The following is a 10,300-nucleotide window of genomic DNA, read 5'->3' as shown; positions in this document are numbered from 1 at the left end:
TAGCAATGAACAATAGCATTCTTGCCCTCAAGGGACTTTGGTTTTAGTGTGAATGACAGAAAACAAATATATGCACAATATAGTTTGCACCTTTTTAAAATTTAACTTATTTGCCGGCGCCGTGGCTCACTAGGCTAATCCTCCACCTTGCGGCGCCGGCACACCGGGTTCTAGTCCCGGTTGGGGTGCCGGATTCTGTCCCGGTTGCCCCTCTTCCAGGCCAGCTCTCTGCTATGGCCAGGGAGTGCAGTGGAGGATGGCCCAGGTGCTTGGGCCCTGCACCCCGTGGGAGACCAGGAAAAAGCACCTGGATCCTGGCTCCTGCCATCGGATCAGCGCGGTGCGCCGGCTGCAGCGGCGGCCATTGGAGGGTGAACCAACGGCAAAAGGAAGACCTTTCTCTCTCTGTCTCTCTCTCTCACTGTCCACTCTGCCTGTCAAAAATTTAAAAAAAAAAAAAAAAAATTTAACTTATTTATTTATATGAAAGGCATAGTGACAGAGAGGAAGATAAAGATTTTCTTTTTAAAGATTTATTTATTCATTTGAAAGACAAAGTTACAGAGAGGCATAGAGAGAGGTCTTCCATCCAATGGTTCACTCCCACTGCCAAAGCTGCGCTGATCTGAAGCCAGGAACCAGAAGCCTTCCACTCTCCCACGTGGGTGCAGGGGCCCAAGGACATGGGCCATATTCTACTGCTTCCCCAGGCCATAGCAGAGAGTTGGATCAGAAGTAGAGCATCCAGGACTCCGAACGCGCACCTATATGGGATGCCAGCACTGCAGGCGACAGCTTTACCCACTATGCCACAGCGCTGGCCCCTAGAGGTCTTTTATCTGCTGCTTCACTCCCCAAGTACCTGCAACAGCTGGGGCTGGGCCTGGCCGAAGCCAGGACTCAGGAATTCCATCTAGGTCTCTCAGATGAGTGGCAAGATCCCAAGTGCTTGGGTCATCATCTGCTTTCTCCCAGTTGGGTTAGCCAGAAGCTGGATGGAGAGTATAGGTAGGGCTTGATTCCGGCAATCTAATAGGGGATGCAGGCATCCCAAGCAGCAACTTAACCTCCTGCACCACAACACTTGCCCCAATATACTTTTTTTTTTTTTTTTTGACAGGCAGAGTGGACAGTGAGAGAGAGAGAGAGAGAGAGAAAGGTCTTCCTTTGCCGTTGGTTCACCCTCCAATGGCTGCTGCAGCCGGCGCACCGCGCTGATCCGAAGGCAGGAGCCAGGTGCCTCTCCTGGTCTCCCATGGGGTGCAGGGCCCAAGCACTTGGGCCATCCTCCACTGCACTCCCGGGCCACAGCAGAGAGCTGGACTGGAAGAGGAGCAACTGGGGCAGAACCGGTGCCCCGACCGGGACTAGAACCCGGTGTGCTGGCGCCGCAGGCAGAGTATTAGCCTATTGAGCCGCGGTGCCGGCCGCCCCAATATACTTTCAAGTATTAAATGCCATGAAGAAAACTAAAGCAGATTTGGTTATAGTGTTGCCATCTTGGATATGATGGTTGAAGTCAGGAAATGTCTCTTTTGGAGATAATATTCGAAATTTTTTTTTTATAATTTTTTTTTTGAAAAATTTTTTTTTTTTTTGGACAGGCAGAATGGACAGTGAGAGAGAAAGAGAGAAAGGTCCTCCTTTTGCCGTTGGTTCACCCTCCAATGGCCGCCGCGGCTGGCGCACCGCGCTGATCCAAAGCCAGGAGCCAGGTACTTCTCCTGGTCTCCCATGGGGTGCAGGGCCCAAGCACCTGGGCCATCCTCCACTGCACTCCCTGGCCACAGCAGAGAGCTGGCCTGGAAGAGGGGCAACCAGGACAGAATCCGGTGCCCTGACCGGGACCAAAACCCGGTGTGGTGGCGCCCCAAGGCGGAGGATTAGCCTAGTGAGCCATGGCGCCAGCCCGAAATTTTGTTTTTTAAGGGAAAGAATTTATTGGGGGAAACCTGACAGACTGAAGGGAAGGGGCGAAGCAGGAGAAAGAGAGAGTAAGAGAGAGGAGAGGAGAGAGAAGAGAAGAGAGGAAATGTTTTAAAAGAAGTGAAGAAGCAAGCCACAGTGACACAGGAGACATTCTAGGCAGACAGAATAGGAAGTACAAAGGCCTTAAGGCAGGAATTAACTGGGAGACAGGATGTGCTGAGGAGAGAGAAGAGGTTGGAGAGCCTGACTGTCTGGTTTCAAATCTCAGCTTTTCCACTTTGTTTTTGACCTTAGGCAAATCATTTCACCTCTGTCTGAGGTTTCCTTATCTGTAAAAATAGTGTCTTAGGTCAGTTCCTCTGTAGCAATGCCTCAGATTGGGATCTTTGCACAAGTGATTGAGAGATTGCTTTTAGGAGAAACCTGTAATGGAGTAAAGAAAATGGGATTTACACAAGGACAGAATTTGTAAAGCCTCAGCCTGACCCTACAGGCACCGTGTAGAATGAATTGGGTCACAGAGGTCCTGCCCAGAGATGAGGAATATGAGCCGTAGGTTCCTACATCAGGCAGTCTAGACTAGGGATGCCAAGGTGCCTGTCCTTGGCCAAGAATTATCTTCCAAATAAGGGTGGAATTGTGAGCTCTTAGCAGCCAACACCTGTAGCAACTGGAATATGTATACCAGCCCAGTAAAACATCTGAGTGAGTCACCAAAAACATCTGCTACAAATGAGGATATTAAAAGTACATAGCTGTAGGATGCTGACATTATTAAGTGAATTAATCCAAATAAAGAATTTACCATAGTGCCTGGGCTAGTAAACAGTAACAGAAGCCAGATCTTTTCAGGCCTTGTAAACCGAGGGACAAAGTTTAGATTTCATGAAAAAAAAATCAGTCTGATGATTATATGGAGAAATAATTAGGAGACAGCAAGAAAAGCAGGAATACAAGTTAGGAAGGTTTTCAAATGTCTAAATCAAGAGCTGATGGTAGCTTGTACACAGATGATGGGATCATAGGTAATTTATAGCTGGGGAAATTGCAGCAGGATTCTAGAGGGGAAATATTTAAGTTGGACCTTCAAGGAAGGATTCCAAAGGGAACCTTGATAGGCTCATGGGAAAAAGAAGACACATGTGGGCCTTCTGAAGCAGTGACTTGTCAGTCAGGGTGGTAATGAAATGAAGGAGAAAACTCAAAGACAGGGCAGAAGTTGGCAACTCTTTTTATAAAGATTTTTATTTATTTGACAGAGTTACAGACAGTGAGAGAGAGAGGTCTTCCATCTGATGGTTCACCCCCTAATTGGCTGCAATGGCCAGAACTGCACCTTTCTGAAGCCAGGAGCCAGGAGCTTCCTCTGGGTCTCCCACGCGGGTGCAAGGGCCCAAGCACTTGGGCCATCTTCTACTGCTTTCCCAGGCCATAGCAGAGAGCTGGATTGGAAGAGGAGCAGCCGGGACTAGAACAGGCACCCATATGGAATGCTGACACTTCAGGCCAGGGCGTTAAGCCGCTAAGCCACAGCCCTGGCCCCAAGAAGTGAGAGTAATTAAAACAAAGAGACATGGTTACATCTTAAGGGTAACAGAGGAAGACCAATCAGATAAGAAAAGCAAAGTCAAGAAAGGATGTTATCAATTGTGTCAATAATTCAGTAGGGTGAAGATTGATGCCACTGATAACTTTGAGCAGATTCAAATTATAGAGGCTGAAGACAGATTGCAGGCAGCTTAGTAGGTGGGGCAAACTGCGATATTCATTTCACTATGAATATCTTTCGTGTCTTGGCAGACAGTAAAAATGGTGACGAACTTTAGCTTGAAAAAGCTCTGTGAGTCTAGAAAAGAACAGAGGTAGAGGAAATTGGCTAAGAGAAAACCAGATTACTAAAGGGAGAACAGGAGGAAACAAGTTAAATACTTGTACAGAGCAAAATTAAACTTGCTTGGAACTATGCACCTGAGCATAGTTCAGACAGTGATGTGATCAGACAATGATGGGTGTGATGCTTTGAAAAGAAGGCTGTATTACATTTCAGTGTGTGCTTTTATAGCCCAACGGCATTTAAAAAGTCATGTTTTTTAAACACCACACTAAAAGGGATAGCAAATAAGGTATGTTTGAATTCATGAGTCATCAGAGTTAGGATTTTCTTTTGGATGTGAACACTATGCAATATAAAAATCCTCCAAATAAAGTATGTATTATTATCACTTTCACAATAAAGGCTCTTTAGCAATTATAAAATACTGTGAAATGACCTAGTACACTTTTATGCTTGTTTTCTAAAAGTATGTTAGGTAACATGCAGAAAATTTGCGAAGTTTTGAGTTGCTTTCTAAAGGAGTAAATAGGAAGTAGGCTCTGAAGTGCCTGTAGTGAATGCCTGTTTTTGACAGCCTGGGATCTGCTTCTCTTTCTTGCTGGAGTAGTTTTAGCCCCTTCCTCCCTTCTCAGCTTTGTGAGAGGCAGCACCTCTTCGTGTGGGGGCACCATTAGCAGGGCCATTTTCTGTGCAACATCTATATTGGTGATGAGTGACTGGGAATTGGCACACTTAAACTAATGCAGTCAGAGTGACTTGTAAAGACATTTTTTTCTCTTCTAAATATCCTGACATAGATTCTTTGCTGTTTCATGAATGAGTGAGGATTCCTCAGAGCCAGTTTAGGGTCTTGAATCGAGCAGAGTTTGTAAAAATGAAGTCAACACCAAGGAAGTAACAAGAAATTGGAAGAAAAATAGGTTCTGAGTCCCGTTATATGGGGTTATTGAGCACCTCTCACTCCTAGCACCCTGTACTTCTGGAGTTTTCACTTGGGTGACCCAGTACATTTCCTGTGTTATTTAAGCCAGTCTCAGTTGGGGTTTTCTATTGCAACTGAAAACTTCCCAGATGACACGATTTGATTCATCTGACACTTTTGCATCATCTGTCATAATATTGGTGGACTCTTGTTGCTATGGAAATTGATGTCACCTTTATGAAAAGTGAACATTTGGGGACTCTTGTAGTCACATAGTTTCTTACAGGAAAACATTGCTGGTGTGGACTTTGGCACAGTGGTTAAGATGCTACTCAGGATGCCTGCATCCCATATCAGAGTGCCTGTGTATGAGTTCTGGTTCTGCTTGTGGTCCAGCTCCTGCTAAGGTGTACCCTGGAAGGCAGTCGATGACAGCCTAGGTACTTGGGTCTCTGCCACCCACATGGGAGACCTTGACTGAATAGCTCCCAGCTTTGGCATGGCCTATCACCACCTGTTGTGGGCCTCTGGGTAGTAAACTCCTAGATATGAGCTCTGTTTCTCTCCCTTCTTCCTTTCGAATAAATAAGAAACATTTAAAAGGAAAAACATTGCTATTCTATTATTTACATAAAATATTTTTTAAAGATTTATTTTTTTATTTGAAAGAATTACACAGAGAAGAGAGGCAGAGAGAGAGGTCTTCTATCCGCTGGTTCTCTCCCCAGATGGCCTCAACAGCCGGAGCTGTGCTAATCTGAAGCCAGGAGCCAGGAGCTTCTTCCTGGTCTCCCAAGTGGGTGCAGGGGCCCAAGGACTTGGGCCATTTTCTGTTGCTTTCCCAGGCCCTAGCTGGATAGGAAGTGGATCAGCCGGGTCTTAAACCGGTGCCCATATGGGATGCCGGCACTGCAGGCAGACGGCTTTACCCGCTATGCCACAGCACCGGCCCCTTCAAAAAAAATTAATCAACCACTCATAAAAAGCATAAAGGAAAAAGATTGACTGGAAGACAGAAAAATAACTAAGAATCTTCCAGTGGAAGGTTCAAACAGAAAAGGTGGATGATTTGGAAATTCTCATGTTTTCTGAGATCAAATACGACAGGTTTGTGTGTTAATTGTGACCTTGTTCTACTCAAAGCTAGGAAGTTAAAAAACCAGTTCACACTCAACATGTCAAAAGGAAAAGCAACAAGCTGCTTTTGTTAAGTGGTCACATTAATCTGTTTCCTGTCCAATTTCCAAACTAAGACCAGCAGTAGAGAGTGTGGAATATTACTTTAATAGTGGTGAGGAATATTAGAGAATACAGAGAATGAGATGTACATCTGTGCAAAAATGACCTTTAGATTAAGCCCAGAGGCATGCAGCCATATCTGTCCAGCTATGGACAACACTACAGCCTGCCCTTGTAAAAAGTTTAATGCAGGGAGGAATTAGGCTGTATGCAAGTTCTCTGTAAACAGCTTAATGCCCAAAGAGAGTGCTGTTCATGCTCACTTCCTTATCCCAAACCTACTGCTATGGTTTAAATATCTCCATCAAACTCATGTTGCAATGTAGTCCCATTGTGAGGTGGTAAGAGGGCGGAAACTAGTCTGACTGGTATTTGGATGTGAAAGTTTGGGTAGGTCAAGTGAAATAAGATCACAGGGGCTGGCACTGTGGCGTAGCAGGTAAAGCCACCACCTGCAGTGCTGACATCCCATAGGGTGATGGTTTGAGTTCCAGCTCTTCCACTTCAGATCCAGCTCTCTGCTATGGTCTGGGAAAGCAGTAGAAGATGGCTTAAGTCCTTGGGCCCCTTTATACCCTGTGGGAGACCCAGAGAAAGCCCCTGGCTCCTGGCTTCAGATAGGCACAGCCCCAGCCATTGTGGCCAGTTGGGGATGGAACTAGCAGATGGAAGACCTCTCTCTCTGCCTCTTCTCTATGTAACTCTTTCAAATAAATTTTTTTTTTTTTATAAAAGTCACAAGGTTGGGTGCTAATCCAATGAGACTGTGGCTTCATGAGACCTGAGCTTAGATCCTGAGCCCCTGTAGGATGCCCTGTACTCTCTGGACTGTACAGTTCCCACAAGAAGGATCTCACCAGATGCAGCCATCTAATCTTTTTTTTTTTTTTTTTTTTTTTTTTTTTTTTTTTTTTACAGGCAGAGTGGACAGTGAGAGAGAGAGACAGAGAGAAAGGTCTTGCTTTGCTGTTGGTTCACCCTCCAATGGCCGCCGCGGCCGGCACACCGCGCTGATCCGATGGCAGGAGCCAGGTGCTTTTCCTGGTCTCCCATGGGGTGCAGGGCCCAAGCACCTGGGCCATCCTCCACTGCACTCCCTGGCCACAGCAGAGAGCTGGCCTGGAAGAGGGGCAACCGGGACAGAATCCGGCGCCCCAACCGGGACTAGAACCTGGTGTGCCGGCGCCGCTAGGCGGAGGATTAGCCTAGTGAGCCGCGGCGCCGGCCATAATCTTGAACTTCACAGCCTTCAGCATCATAAGCCAAATAAACCTGTTTTCCTTATAAATTTCCCAGTCTGTGATATTTAGCTATAGCAACAGAAAATGTACCAAAGGCACTTAACCAATCAAGTGATTACCCCTCTGTTAATCTAGGTCCAACCAGGAGGCAGAACAGTGATTTAGATGGGTGAAATTTAAAGAATTTTTACACTATGTATAGTAGTTAAATGTGTTAAAATCACTAGGTTAATCCTCCGCCTGCAGCGCCGGCATCCCATATGGGCCCCGGGTTCTAGTCCCAGTTGCGCCTCTTCCAGTCCAGCTCTCTGCTGTGGCCTGGGAGGGCAGTGGAGGATGACCCAAGTCCTTGGGCTCCTGCACCTGCGTGGGAGACCAGAAGAAGCACCTGGCTCCTGGCTTCGGATCAGCGCAGTGCCGGCCATGGTGGCCATTTTGGGGGTGAACCAACGGAAGGAAGACCTTTGTCTCTCTCGCTCACTGCCTAACTTTTTTCTGTCAAATAAAAATAAGTAAATTAAAAAATTTAAAAAAAGGACTCTCAAGTAGTACTCTATGGCTGAGAGAGGGTATCCAAAGAAAGACAAACTTGGAAGAGGGTTCACTTCGGTGTGGTTGCAGACCACTGGATGGTGGGGTTTGCTGGCTTGCCTGGGCCAGATCTGGTTTAGAATCGTCAACAAGAAATGACCCCCAGACACAGGCAAGCCAAGGCCAGTGAGCGGATTGCAAGGGAGCTAGGATGCTTCTGTAGACGCAAAGCCAGGTCCAGGGGCAGATCTATCCAGGTTGGAAGAGCTTTAGAAACAAGCCTGAGGGGAAAGCAAAGCCAAGATTAGTGTGTACACATGCGGAGGGAGTCAGAACTGCTATAGGCATGAAGCCAGGAGCGTGTGGTACCATCTCAAGAGGACTGTAGCAAGGTGGTCCAGGCCTCCAAGGTAGGTAGCTGGGCCATGCTTTCTGTGTGTGCAGCTGGATGAAGCAAAGCACTACCACAAATGCTCACCACAGATAGACACACAGCAGGAGGAAGAAAAAGCAAACTTCAGCACATAAACCAGGAGCAACTCCTTTCCTACTGCAGTATCCCTCCAGCATTCTCTACCCAGTTTGCTCATTCAAAGAAGAAATGCTTACAGTCCAAGCTATTGCAGAGTAGGTACTGACGGGTGGATTTGGAGCTGAGAAATGAATAATTGATAAGGGGGCTCAGTAAGCCTCTGATGACTCTGCTTCCAGATGCACCAAGTCTGCACACATTGGGCCTCCTGAACAACAAAGCGGCTATTTCAGCCTAACAAGATTTAGTTGTCCTGATAAATAAAATCCTTGTCTTTCCCCAAGATGAGAACATAGTTTCAACAGTCATTGATGGAGTTTTGGGGGAGATCAGTTAGTATCAGTTAATTCCATGGAGAGGGCCCCATTGTTGGAGTTCCTTTGCTGTACCGTGCAGTTTCTTGATCAGAAGCAATGCTGTGCAGAATGCCATGCAAATGGATAAGGCATTTGGTGAGCCCTCAAATGATAGTGCCAACAGAAGTGATAGCAGCAGAGAGGGCAAATCTGTATCCATAAGGGGCAATTTCAATGAGGACAGATCTCTGCCCTCCAGGTGGAAAAGGCCCAATGTCACCAGCCTGCCACTAGGGAAGATGCCCTTTTAGGGACTCAGTGTCAGTCTCCACTGCTGGCAGATTCGGCACACACTAGCAGGGCTGAGGCAAACCTTGGTAAGGGACATTCCAATGTGTTAAGTCTATACAAGGCCTCCTTCCCTCCCACTGCCACTTTGTTTACACATCCATTGAACTATCACTGAAAGTATGTTTTGTTTTTTCTCATACTTAACAAACATCATATGCCTATGCCATTCAAGTAGTAAACTGGTGACCACAGGAATGGAAGTACTGATTTGAGAAATGTCAGAGGAGAAGCAAAAGGACTTCTGAGTGGATCTGGAGGAGAATCAGAATTCACTTGAAAGTTTTAATTCTGGGATACTGGGAGAAAAGAAATGGGGCAGTCAGGAGAAGATCTGAGGGTAAGATGGTGGCTTCGCACATGCTGAGGTTGCATTATCGATGGGACATCCTAGCAGAACTGCCCAATAGGCAGTTGGAGGTGGAAGTCGAGGAAATCTGGGGGATTTCTTTGCACAGAAGTGATAGTTAAAGCCATGAGAAGAGACCCAATTACAAAGAAAGTGAAGTCAGAGTCAATCGCAGGAGAGAGAAGAAAGAAAATTACAGATTAAGGAAGTTTAGTCGGTAGAAATAAAGGAATCCAAACAGAATAAAGTATCACTGAAATCCATGTAGAATATCTTCAAGGAAGGGAGAGTCAACACTATTAGAATTTACTTACCTTCATCAGTCTTACATCTATACTGTCTTCATGGACTCTTCTGATCACTCAGCCTGAAGTGATCCCTCCTCCTTCGAACACCACCATCCTTGAGACACTTTTATGTTAACTGACAGGTTCATCTTGGATTTATTGTTACTTTTATGTCTGATCTTAACCAAATAACAAGCAACGGGGTTGACGGGGCTGACGCTGTGGTATAGTGGGTAAAGACACCACCTGCAGTGCCATATGGACTCCGGTTCTAGTCCTGGCCGCTCCTCTTCTGATCTAGCTCTCTGCTATATGGCCAGGGAAACAGTAGAAGATGGCCCAAGTCCTTGGGCCCCTGCACCCACATGGGAGACCTGGAAAAAGCTCCTGGCTCCTGGTTTCGGGTAGGCACAGCTCCGGCAGTGGCAGCCATCTGGGGAGTGAACCAGCGGATGGAAGATTCTCTCTCTCTCTCTGTCTTCCTCTCTCCCTCCTTCTCTCTCTGTAGCTCTGCCTTTCAAATAAATAAATAAATCGTTTAAAAAATAAGCAATTTGAGTCCAGGCTCTGCATCTTTTTACCTTTTGTTATATATAGGTAAAATTCTTGGGGCCAGCACTGTGGCACAGCAGGTTAAAGCTGCGGCCTACAGCACTAGTATCCCATGTGGGCACCAGTTCGAGTCCTGGCCGCTCCACTTCCGATCCAGCTCGCTGCTGTGGCCTGGGAAAGCAGCGGAAGATGGCCCAACTCCTTGGGTCCCTGCACCCACATGGGAGACCTGAAAGAAGC

This window comes from Oryctolagus cuniculus, chromosome 6, assembly GCF_964237555.1.
Source record: "Oryctolagus cuniculus chromosome 6, mOryCun1.1, whole genome shotgun sequence".
NCBI classification, from domain to species: Eukaryota; Metazoa; Chordata; class Mammalia; order Lagomorpha; family Leporidae; genus Oryctolagus; species Oryctolagus cuniculus.
Note: the sequence above shows the minus strand (reverse complement) of the source record.